General features: G+C 35.3%; 1 protein-coding gene across 1 annotated transcript in view; it reads right to left on the bottom strand.

Annotated features, from left to right (window-relative positions):
* Positions 1-13,859, bottom strand: part of SKAP2 (src kinase associated phosphoprotein 2) — a 169,156-nt gene that overhangs the window by 84,940 nt on the left and 70,357 nt on the right. The window lies entirely within an intron of this gene.

The raw sequence follows: 13,859 nt of genomic DNA, 5'->3' as shown, positions 1-13,859 counted from the left end.
AGGCGTACCTCAAGAAACAAGAAAAAAATCAAATAAATCAACTAACTCTACACCTAAAGCAACTAGAGAAGGAAGAAATGAAAAACCCCAGGGTCAGTAGAAGGAAAGAAATCTTAAAAATTAGGGCAGAAATAAATGCAAAAGAAACAAAAGAGACCATAGCAAAAATCAACAAAACTAAAAGCTGGTTTTTCGAGAAGATAAACAAAATTGATAAGCCATTAGCCAGACTCATCAAGAAACAAAGGGAGAAGAATCAGATCAACAAAATTAGAAATGAAAATGGAGAGATCACAACAGATTCCACAGAAATACAAAGGATCATAAGAGACTACTACCAACAGCTATATGCCAATAAAATGGACAACTTGGAAGAAATGGACAAATTCTTAGAAAAGTATAACTTTCCAAAACTGAACCAGGAAGAAATAGAAGATCTTAACAGACCCATCACAAGCACGGAAATCGAAAGTGTAATCAGAAATCTTCCAGCAAACAAAAGCCCAGGACCAGACGGCTTCACAGCGGAATTCTACCAAAAATTTAGAGAAGAGCTAACACCTATCCTGCTCAAACTCTTCCAGAAAATTGCAGAAGATGGTAAACTTCCAAACTCATTCTATGAGGCCACCATCACCCTAATTCCAAAACCAGACAAAGATGTCACAAAAAAGGAAAACTACAGGCCAATATCACTGATGAACATAGATGCAAAAATCCTTAATAAAATTCTAGCAAACAGAATCCAACATCATATTAAAAAGATCATACATCATGACCAAGTGGGCTTTATCCCAGGAATGCAAGGTTTTTTTAACATCCGCAAATCAATCAATGTAATACACCACATTAACAAATTGAAAGAAAAAAACCATATGGTTATCTCAATAGATGCAGAAAAAGCCTTTGACAAAATTCAGCATCCATTTATGATTAAAACCCTCCAGAAAGCAGGAATAGAAGGAACATATCTCAACATAATAAAAGCTATATATGACAAACCCACAGCAAACATTATCCTCAATGGTGAAAAATTGAAAGCATTTCCCCTAAAGTCAGGAACAAGGCAAGGATGCCCACTTTCACCACTACTATTCAACATAGTTTTGGAAGTTTTGGCCACAGCAATCAGAGCTGAAAAAGAAATAAAAGGAATACAGATAGGAAAAGAAGAAGTAAAACTCTCACTGTTTGCAGATGACATGATCCTCTACATAGAAAACCCTAAAGACTCTACTAGAAAATTACTAGAGTTGATCAATGAATATAGTAAAGTTGCAGGATATAAAATTAACACACAGAAATCCCTTGCATTCCTATACTCCAATAATGAGAAAACAGAAAGAGAAATTAAGGAAACAATACCATTCACCATTGCATCAAAAAGAATAAAATACTTAGGAATATATCTACCTAAAGAAACAAAAGACTTATATATAGAAAACTATAAAACACTGATGAAAGAAATCAAAGAGGACACAAACAGATGGAGAAATATACCGTGTTCATGGATTGGAAGAATTAATATAGTGAAAATGAGTATTCTACCCAAAGCAATCTACAGATTCAATGCAATCCCTATCAAGCTACCAATGGTATTTTTCACAGAACTAGAACAAATCATCTCACAATTTGTATGGAAATATAAGAAACCTCGAATAGCCAAAGCAATCTTGAGGAAGAAGAATGGAACTGGAGGAATCAACCTGCCTGACTTCAGACTCTACTACAAAGCCACAGTCATCAAGACAGTATGGTACTGGCACAAAGATAGAAATATAGATCAATGGAACAAAATAGAAAGCCCAGAGATAAACCCACGCACATATGGACACCTTATCTTCGACAAAGGAGGCAAGAATATACAATGGAGAAAAGACAACCTCTTTAACAAGTGGTGCTGGGAAAACTGGTCAACCACTTGTAAAAGAATGAAACTAGAACACTTCCTAACACCGTACACAAAAATAAACTCAAAATGGATTAAAGATCTAAACGTAAGACCAGAAACAATAAAACTCCTAGAGGAAAACATAGGCAAAACACTCTCCGACATAAATCACAGCAGGATCCTCCATGACCCACCTCCCAGAATATTGGAAATAAAAGCAAAAATAAACAAATGGGACCTAATTAAAATTAAAAGCTTTTGCACAACAAAGGAAACTATAAACAAGGTGAAAAGACAGCCTTCAGAATGGGAGAAAATAATAGCAAATGAAGCAACAGACAAACAATTAATCTCCAAAATATACAAGCAACTTCTGCAGCTGAATTCCCGAAAAATAAACGACCCAATCAAAAAATGGGCCAAAGAACTAAACAGACATTTCTCCAAAGAAGACATACAGATGGCTAACAAACACATGAAAAGATGCTCAACATCACTCATTATTAGAGAAATGCAAATCAAAACCACAATGAGGTATCATTTCACACCAGTCAGAATGGCTGCTATCCAAAAGTCTACAAGCAATAAATGCTGGAGAGGGTGTGGAGAAAAGGGAACCCTCTTACACTGTTGGTGGGAATGCAAACTAGTACAGCCACTATGGAGAACAGTGTGGAGATTCCTTAAAAAACTGGGAATAGAACTGCCATATGACCCAGCAATCCCACTGCTGGGCATATACACCGAGGAAACCAGAATTGAAAGAGACGCGTGTACCCCAATGTTCATCGCAGCACTGTTTACAATAGCCAGGACATGGAAGCAACCTAGATGTCCATCAGCAGATGAATGGATAAGGAAGCTGTGGTACATATACACAATGGAATATTACTCAGCCATTAAAAAAAATACATTTGAACCGGTTCTACTGAGATGGATGAAACTGGAGCCCATTATACAGAGTGAAGTAAGCCAGAAAGAAAAACAACAATACAGTATACTAATGCATATATATGGAATCTGAAAGATGGTAACGATAACCCTATATGCGGGACAGAATGAGAGACACAGATGCATGGAACAATTTTATGGACTCTGAGGGAGAAGGTGAGGGTGGGACGTTCTGGGAGAATGGCATTGAGACATGTGTATTGTCATATGTGAAACAGAGCACCATTCCATGTTCGATGCATGTGACAAGGGCTCGGGGCCGGGGCAGTGGGATGATCCAGAGGGATGGGAGGGGGAGGGAGGTGGGTGGGGGGTTCGGGAAGGGGAACACATGTAAACCCATGGCTGATTCTTGTCAATGTATGGCAAAAACTATTACAATATTGTAAAGTAATTAGCCCCCAAGTAAAATAAATAAATTTATAAAAAAAAAAAAAAAAATAATTCTATAAACATTTTATATGTGTTAACCATTGCCCATGTGGTCCCCCACTGCTAAAAAGAAGAGGAAGAGAAAACTGACAGGAAACACAAGAGTGAGGGGCAAGATAGCAGGTAAAGGGCTTTCATAACTGAACAGCAAAACGGGCATTCCATCTTAATACCCACTTTCACAGTTAATAACACTCCAATTCAGTTCTACACTTTATAACAACCAATATAAAGTAAGAGATACAGTGCAAAGGAAAAAAAAATAAATTGGAACTGCACATATAGTATTAAAATTGCCCATTTTTAACCATGTGATTTTAGCATATTTTTCAAAAATTAGTATCCATGATATAAAAAGTCAACTGCCAAATATTCTAACTGACATTTACCATGAGTTACACATCATAATGCAATCTAGTAATTTGTTCACTGTGTGGACTATCTCAGCCCCAGGTTCACAAGGTGACACAGTCCAACTGTCCATGGTCTCCTTTTCTCCTAATTAAGAGCTGTCATTACCAGAACAGTCACTACTAAAGTTTTTATTCAAACTAAAACTCAAAATTAAAACTTCAAAAAGAAGTTCATTGAATATTAAATGGAATAAAATGTTTGTCAGCAACATGCAACTATGGATTCAACTTCACATGACAAACAGTGCCTTTTAGCTACATGTGAACATCCACCAAGACAGTTCAGCTGTGGTATCTCATTGCAATATAAGGTGCTGGTAGATATCACAGGGGAGTTTAAGGCAGTGAAACTGTCTGAACTCAAAACCTTAGTTTGCTCATGAATATTTAAAATACACAATGACCTCTTAAAAACATGGAAGAGACTTAAAATCCAAAGGATATACATCCTACTCCATGTGAATAAATGATAAAACATAAAACAAAACTTATTCAAAATAAACCCAGATATGGTAAGCTCTTGTGGTAAGATATTCCATTACATGTCTTTCTCCACAAATTCAATCTGTAATTAAATCCTATCTGAATAGACCATGATGCATATTCTCATTGAAAAAATTTACATATATAATATTATATATATATATATATATATCTCCCTAAGAATACAATTATAGTTAGTAGCTAAATTAATTCCATTAAGTTCCCTTCATCTGGATAGCCTCATCTGCAAGATTCAAAGTTCTACTTTACTTTTTAAAATGATCAAAATACATTAAATTAGAGAAAAGAAATAACTCATAAACCCCTCAGATGACAGAAACCTACGGTAATTTGATACTTGGTCCAGTGATCTCTTACCAATCAAAGAAATCAGGTATGATATTAGAAATCTTTTTTGTCTTCAATCTTTCCCAGCATCAGACAAAATAAGAAGAGGGCAGCAGAGGATGAGATGGTTAGACAGCATTACCGACTTAATGGACATGAACTTAAGCAAACTTTGGGAGACAGTGGAGGAGAGGGAGGCCTGGCGTGCTGCAGTCCATGGGTTCACAAAGAGTCAGACCTGACTTACCAACTGGAACAACAACAACAAATTACAAATCCATACATGGATAAGAATTAGTATAATCACTAATTTGTCAAAGAATGACTTTCTCACGGGGTGAATAGGAAAAAATATTTGCATGGATGTCACAACAATGAACTTCTGCATATCACCAAGAAAAAGTTAACAGTTTAACAGAAAAAAAGGTAAAAACTATGAACCAGGCAATTCACAGAATAAGTACAAAAGCCAATAAACATGAGAAAAGACGAATGGTTACTGCTTTATTGTCTTTCCCCAGCTGTCCTTACCTCCCCTAGAATGTGAAATCAGAGACTACACTGTCTTACTGTATCTCCAGGGCCTAGATTAGCACCTGGGACACAGTAATACTCATTAAATTTTGCTGAATGAACAAACCTTACAAAAAATGAAAAATAACAAACTAACCCACCGACTCAACGTACATGAGTTTGAGTAAACTCCAGGAGTTGGTGATGAACAGGGAGGCCTGGCGTGCTGCAGTCCATGGGCTAGAAAATTCGGACACAATTAAGCAACTGAACTAAATTGAACTGAATGCAGGATAGAATTTTTAAATGAAAAACAAAAAAAAATGTCTCCAGATTTTTAAACAATTTAAATTAAGTCAATTTATATTATTAAATCACAGCCAGAAAAATTTCAACCACTGATCTAGAAGATTTCATTTAATCAATACAAGTGTACAACTTGAAAACAAACCTCTCAGTATGAAGATATACCCTTGAGAATGTGCAAACAGGCCAAGTCTCATGTATCCACACTAGCGTTCACTCTGCCTGGAATGTGTTACTCTTTACACCTTTCCTCACTTTATCATCTCTCTCTCTACCCTCACCGCCCAGAAAGCGTCCAGTTCATCCTTCAGGATAAAGCTCAGCTCTTTGAAATGCCTTTCTACAGTGACATAATAAAAACATTTGTAAGAAAGAAGATCAATTTCTCAAAAAGATTAAAGGAAGCTATCTTCGCTGATACTATTCTAATTATCACTGATTTTTTTAATATTCTAAAAAAGTCATTTCAGTGAAACAAAATTGTCATTGATTTTTAATTATCCAGATATTTCTATATTTTCCAAAACTCTCCACCTGATTACAGAAACAACCAAAGGATTCAAGATAAACCATATTCTGGGAAAAATACTGATGAATTTCTAGAAGTCCACAAGGGCTAGACATCCTCTTGGCCGCAAAAACAAGCATTTACAATAAATTCTTTTTTCAAAATGAAATAAATCTAAAGTTTTTAACATTACAATACTAACAGTGCATTTTTGTGTTAGGCCAACTTAGACGCTTTTAGACTGATTCACATAAAAATATGCACAAAAATAATTGTGCCAGGCTATAACTGGTATTCCAAATTCCACTTGGGAAATAAATTTTATGGCTACACTATAAACTTCCAAAATCCTGAAGTTTTAATAGATATGCTGACACAACTATAACCATAACATTTCTAGCAACTGCTGCTATAATAAATCTGTCAGTTTCTATAATGCCTATGACAAATCCATTAATATGAATGATGTTCACTTCAGATAGCACACCACACAGCAACTGCACAAGTATGTCATCTCCATTCTGAGTAGCAAATCAGTAATCAATATTTGTAAAAGCAGCAGCTAATCCTTTGTAAAATCACTGGTTCAGTGATTGAAGAGTTTGCTCAATCCACACAGTTAATCCCTCTTCATCTGCTTGAGCCCGCTATTTATCCCAGCCTCTCAGAGTGCTAGCTATGGCAGATTAATACATCTCCACACATTAAACATGACCTGACAATTGACACAGGATACTGCTGACAGGATAAGCTCTACAAACAGTGGCCTTCTAAAAAGGAAGCTGAAAATTAACATTCAGAAACTCAAAGTTTACAAATAGGCCCCCACTACCCCTTCCCAACTCCAGTCACTCCTGATTTATTAAGCCCACTCTTTATGAAATGTATCCTTATTTTTGGTTTGAAAAGTCTTCTGGCAGATTCTAGAATGCTTGTTTATAAAGTATGCTTTGTTATTAATCTAAGTCAAGGTAAATAGAAATTTTGTGGCCAAGAGAAGAGGCTCATTCATACAAAACCATTTGGAGAATTCTTACATATAAAGTAAAATTCTTATATGTAAAGTAGAATTCTTACATATAAAGTTCTCGGCTAATGGTACTTCAAAGTTCTACATTTGAAGAAAATATCAAGAAAGCATTTTAATATTTAAGGCTTTGAATAGAAAAAAAACATTCATTTTCACTCTAAAAAGTGATTGACAATATTACAAGTAAAGTGTTACGTACTAACACAAACTGATACTACACAGTTATAAAATAAAAAGTTTAATCATCCTTAACAATTAAATGATATGACATTCCTCTCTAGGAAAATATTAAATTTTATTTAAAGACCTAACAGAATTTTCCTTAACGAAGTTTATTGCAATTTAGATAGTCTTGATGCATCTTTGAGACTACAAAAGCAAATGCAAATTTTCATGTCAAATTAAGAGTAAAGAACAGGCATAGAAAAAAAATTCTTTCCTCACTCAATATGTTGAATAAAATTAATTTTTAAAAAGACAACATGCACTCTTGTACATGTACAACTTCTGGTTAGTTGTATTTAAAAAGGAATATCAAACAAACTATTAAATCTTGCATTTCTCATTCCTCCTGGGAGGAAGAGGAGGCCACAGAAAGACTGAGAAGAAACAATATGAGAAGACCAGGAGAGAATGGTTTCACCAGAAGCCAAAGAGAACAGGATTTTAAGAGAGGAATGGAAGACCAGTAGTATCAATTATTTCAGAAAAGCCAAGAAGGAGAAATGCTAAAACTTACTCACTGAAGATGCAAATTCAGAGGCTGCAGTGATCTTGCTGAGATATCAGGGAGTAGGTATTGTGGGCAGAAACCATAAGTAATTAAGAAATTAAATGGGAGAAAGGGGAGTCAGGAAAAGATAAGTGGTCTTTTAAAAAACCCAGTGGTGAAGGAAGAGATGAGAGGGAACAATAACAAGGAAGAGACGGATTTCCAAGTTCACTTTCTAATTCAATATTTGTAGAAATATTCCTTTTTCCATATAAAATTCCACTTTAGTGCAACATCTAGTCTTCAAAGTAACTAAAAGCCAGTACTGTAATTTTAAGAGTCTGATCATTTTAAACTTAAGTATAATATATTCATATGTAATGTTTAAAAATAAATGATAATAGGTTAAAAATGATAACTAGCATTTGAAAATTTAGGGTAACATTTGTAATGCAAAAATGTTTCCTATGGTATACTGCATATTTTAAGAATGCAATCTTAAAATCTAACAGCTCCTCAGATAGTAAGCAAAATAATTTGTTAGTTAGCTGCATTTGCTATATGAAGAATTATACACATCACCAATATAACTGGTTCTAATCAGCCTTACTGAAAGAAGCTGATGCACAGTGTAAATAAAACGACAATAATACTAGCTCAACATTATAGGTGATCTGTCCAAGTCAAGAATACAGCACATTAGACAAGTAGAGAAGTTTGCCAACAGCTAAAAAAAATAAATATCAAAACACTTTTAAACCACAAAAATTACTTAAAGACCAGAGTTATCAATGCCATTTCATACCATCTTGAAATAGTGGTATTTCTCTAGTACATTTAAATTATGATATTGCAAAGCACATAACCTTTAAAAATCTACTGTGCAAACTATACATTTACTCATATTGAAATCTTTTATGTCTACTATCAGTTGTCTTTAAAAATACTAAAGACATACCTTAAGACTCTAAACATGTGATTATTTTAATGAAATTTTAATGTAAAACGTGTGTATATGTGTGTATGCATGTATGCAAAATATATACACACACACAGTGTTGCCCAGTATATCCCAGAGAAGTTATTAATAATATCTGACTTATTTTTTAAGTCAGAGTAAAATGACTTGTTCAAAGTTCATAAGTAGCTTATACTTTTAATACAACTAAAATCATCTAAGAAACAGTGTTTTTTTTTGAAACAGTATTGTTTTAAGGTGAAGGTAACTGAATATTTCAAAGGAAGGCAACTTATAATTCCTTTCAAAGATCTTTCATACTTATTTAAAGCATCCAAATAACTAAAGTCTTAAACTTGCAAGCCAATTTGCCAATGTTACATGCACAGCCAGAGGAAAAAAATACACCCACATAAGATCAAACCTGTAACAGTGGCCTCTTAACAATGAATTTTAACTGAATTAACTTGCTAGTCAAGTATTAGTTGCTTCTTTAGGATATAATGAGGTGGCAGCAGTGTGTCATTGAGCAACTGAAGTCACATGTTTTGAAGAAACTGTTATCTGAGACTCCAGATTTCTTTAAATATTTTATTTCCTAGAGAAATACTTAAATATTGAAATATAAATATTTCATTTATATTTTAATAATAGCAAGTATTTATTTTCACTTCACTTTCTAGAGTGTCAATAAAGCCATTTTCTTGTATTTTTTAGTCACATTAATAAAATCATATAAGAAAACCTCAAAGAAAGAAAATTAGTGGTCACACTGAAAGTGATCTAGTAACACCACACACTTCTCTGTAGATTCAGACATAAAAGATATAAAGCCTGGGTTTTTTTATCCTAAAGATATAAAGCCTGGATTTTTTTATTCTAAGGAATTCCAAAAATACAAAGGCAGTAAGGATTATTTTTTTCAAAACTCATCCCATTACTCTGGCTTAGCACACATATCAGGAGGTGCCTGACATCGATTTGTCCCATTACACATGATGTTCCTTTCCCCTGCCTATGGAAGGTGATATCGGCCACATTTCTCCACCCTGTGATATTACTATTTTTCACTTTACAGTTAATAAGTATCTTATGGGAAGATTCTTTGCGATGATAGTAATGTCCTATTCTTCCTCAAGCTTTCCACTCATAAGTTTTAATATTCTTTTATGATTCTTGCCTGAATTATTTCTATCATGACTGCTGAAATGGTCATAGAAAATGGTGATTTTCTAACTTTTTCTCAATATTTTTAATAAGTGAAAATGTTGACTCCTCTTTATATGAATAAGTTGAAAGTCAGACAAACGACTACAATTTGGGGATTGAATAGTATAGAGAAATAGGTGCTCTGCCAACACGACAAGTGTGTGTGTGTGTGTGTGTTTTGTAACTGTACAGAAACCAGGTATAGTACCTCATATAATGCACATAAACTGTGCAATAAAAAAATAGCAATACCATAGTAATCCTTAGTAGAAGAAGAAGAAAAAAATAAATTAGGAGTCAGAAAACTACTCCTGTCAGCCTCTAAACTTCACTGTGGGTACCCAGAAGATTCAACCTTCCTAGACTTGTGGAATGACAGGCATCAGTTCAGCTCAGTCACTCAGTCGCTCAGTCGTGTCCGACTCTTTGTGACCCCATGAATCGCAGCACGCCAGGCCTCCCTGTCCATCACCAACTCCTGGAGTTTACCCAAACCCATGTCCATCGAGTCAGTGATGCCATCCAACCATCTCTGGATCATTTGTAAGCTTCAACTCTAATAATTCTAATAATATTCAAATACATAGATTTATTCAAAGGTGTTTTATAAAATCTTTATCACATACATTTTATACCCCATCAAAAAATAAATAACACTAAAACTGGAGGAAAGTATAACAACTGTTCAGGTAAAGCTTACCTAATAATATTCCAAAGGAAATAAAATCTTAACTCCTTTCAGGAACCTTCTGGTTACAACTTATAGTGAAACAGTCATTATTCTATTGTTTATATTAGATGGTATAAATTTCCTACAACAAAGAGAAAGAGGGAATTGTTTCTGCAAGATAAGTGTTAAGACTTACTAATATGCCAACTTATCCCTAGGTATAGCTAGTGATAGTAGGGGTTTTAAACAATAATCAGTCTGGGACCTGAGGCCTCAAACCAAAAGATTTGCCAACTTATTCTAATTAGCAGCCTGGTTTCTAAATCTCTTCTGTTAGACTTGACACAGAAAATAAATCCAAACTCTTAACCAAACTCTTATCTAAACTTGCCTGATGTTTAAAGGGAAGAGAAAGTAACAAGTAGAGTTCAACAATAAAATAGACCTCCTATATATCTAATGACAACTAGGTGATGTAACTGATATTCACAAAGTTACAGTGAACTTGTAATATCAGTGAAAAGTACAAAATTTAGGCTTGAGTTGGATATGCGTATGTACATTTTATACAGAATTTAGAGGAATATGCATGCTTGTGTCTCTGGGCTTCCCAGATGACTCAGTGGGTGAAGAATTTGTATGCCATGAAGGAGATGTGGGTTCAATTCCTGGGTTGGAAAGATCCCTGGGAGGAATGCATGACAACCCACTCCAGTATTCTTGCCTGGAGAATCCCATGGACAGAGGAGCCTGGCAGGCTACAGTCCACAGGGTTACAAAATGTTGGACACGACTGAAGTGACTGAGCACAGCACAGCACATGCTTGTGTACGTAATTAGTAAAAAACATATAGATATTTAGAGAATAAATATTTATTTACTAAGATGGAACAAATACTTATGTAGCTGTCTCCTTTATATTTGTAACTTAGTATTTACTTTCTTCAGTTATAAAGTGAAAATTAGCAAGCTGGTTGTCACTAAACGTACAAATCTGACAAAAGTACCCTAGATTTAGTACATTCTGAAAACAATGCATAAATACTACACATAAAGGAAAAGTAAATATTTTTATTAAAATAATTTAAATGATCAAGGTAAAAGTTGAATTACTTTCATGCAGGTTATTCTTTCAATGGGTGGCTAAAAGACGACATCATAAAAATAATGACATCATAAAACCAGCAAAAAGAAAGCTGCATTTGAAAACAAACAGGTTTGGGAAGATGCAGGTTTAGGCAAAAGCTACTTGAGGGCTGGACCACTCAAGTTTTATACATCTTCTTTTTCCCACTGCACAGTGCTTGAAACATAATCATTTAATAAATGCAGGTTGAATAAAGAAGATTTTAAAGTAAAGATTTTAATGCTTCCATATTATGGAAGCATTCTTTATATCTTTATATAAAGATTAACTTTACTTTTTATGTTGAAATTGAGTAACCAAAGTGGGCCATAAAGTCAAATTATGCCCTCCAAAAGAAATAAAACTCTAATTTAAGTCACTAAGCACTATATAAATATCAGAAAAACCAAGGCCTATTGAATTTTTTGTATGTGGTACTTCACAAAGCAGTTGGCAAACATTCAGCCAGCCAGAGGAAATTCCAAGTGAAACTAAATCCATGTGTGTGTTTGTTTTGTGGGAGCCGATTATTTTCATGGCATGTAAGTTTAATTGGTGTCAGATATAAAATGTCACTTTATAGTTACACTACATGCTCATTCAGTTACACATAGGGCCTAGAAAGATTGATGAATAAACTTTTAACACTAATCAGAAACTTCACTTCCTTTGGCTAATGCTGGGTGCAGTGATAATGCTTTGCCTGTATGTACTTTTTAGGCAAATCCACTTAAGGCTTCCCTGATGGCTCAGATGGTAAAGCGTCTGCCTACAATGTGGGAGACCCGGGTTTGATCCCTGGGTCAGGAAGATCCTCTGGAGAAGGAAGTGGCAACCCACTCCAGTACTCTTGCCTGGAAAATCCCATGGACAGAGGAGCGTGGTAGGCTAGAGTCCATGGGGTCACAAAGAGGTGGACACGACTGAGCTACTTCACTTTCACTTTTTCACTGACGGTCTTGGTGACTGTCTGTCACCCATCAAACACATCCCTGTTGGATAAGAATGCTATTCTCCAGAAGTACCTGTGGTGTGATCTGAAGATGAGACTCACCTTAAGCTCCCCCAGAGGGGCTAATTCAGGTATGTAACCACGCAAGCCCACAATTAGCAGCCACAAACATAACCTCCTGCACCCTCATATGGCTGTTCCTTACAGACTGGCCGAGGACACTAGAAGAATGGGATGAGGTGCCATTTTACATTTCTCTCTTCCTGTCTCCCCACTGAGGATATAAATGCCAAAACCCTCCTTTTCTTCTATTTCAGGTTATATGAATTGAGATTTATTGACCTCTTGAGGCAATTTATTGACCTCTCTGAAGGCAAGATCATGTGTCTTAAATGAGCATTCTCCGTAGGCATTTCTTGGCGTGCTACAGGCTCTTCTCAGTCCCATGTACTCTGCCTCTTCAAGTTAAATCATTTTCAAAGGAGCATAAACAAACACCAGTTTAATACAGTGATTCTGCAGTTGGATAGCAGGCTGTAGCGCTGGGCACTTGCCAACAATTTCTCACCTTTGCTTCTCCCTCTAAACCTCTTAACTTCAATTGTGAACTTTATTTCAAAGTAAAATATTTTTCACATAGTCTATATTCCATATTGATAATGTATGACAGTCATTATTCAATGGACAATAAACATTTATTATGAATCTGGTATACATCAAGAATCATGTTATACCCTGAGGAGACGTAAAAAACAGCACAGATTTTGCGTGTAAAGGGCTCGTGTTCTGCACCTAGAAAACAACATGTGATGAAACAGTAAGTTACTATATAATCTTAAAACACAAACCAAATCAAGTGCACTGAAGCACACCTCTCCTCTTCTTCCACATGCCAATCTTTTACAGGCACAAGTTTTTAAAAGTCCATCAGGAGCAACTCTGAAGAGAGAAAGTCTTCAAAAAGAGCAATATGTATCCTGAAAGGCAGGAAGGAGGGGAGAAATGGTTGTAGCTTCATCTTGCTGAAATGCACGTTGGTGGAGAAAAGGACAAGACAGTGTTGTGGAGTGGTAGATGTGTATATACATGCCTACATATGCTACCCATCAAGATGTTCTCTGCCAGTGAGTAGCCAGCCAATCCCTCAACATCTCAAAGCCTCCTTATTTCAGGGTGACCATCCTGATTCACTCTTTCTCTAAATGAATGTGTTTCATTCCACTGCTTCTTTTGCCTTGTCAGCAAGAAATACCATTTAAAAACTTTGGATTTCAAGATATGCTATAAATAGTAACACATGTACATGGTACTGATTTAAATTTCAGCTCAAAAAGAATATGGATAGCACCAAGAATCA

Source organism: Giraffa tippelskirchi, chromosome 10 (genome assembly GCF_054371585.1).
Source record: "Giraffa tippelskirchi isolate mGirTip1 chromosome 10, T2T-mGirTip1v1.2.pri, whole genome shotgun sequence".
NCBI classification, from domain to species: domain Eukaryota; kingdom Metazoa; phylum Chordata; class Mammalia; order Artiodactyla; family Giraffidae; genus Giraffa; species Giraffa tippelskirchi.
The sequence above is the reverse complement of the archived record's forward strand: the minus strand, read 5'-3'. Positions and strand labels throughout refer to the sequence as shown.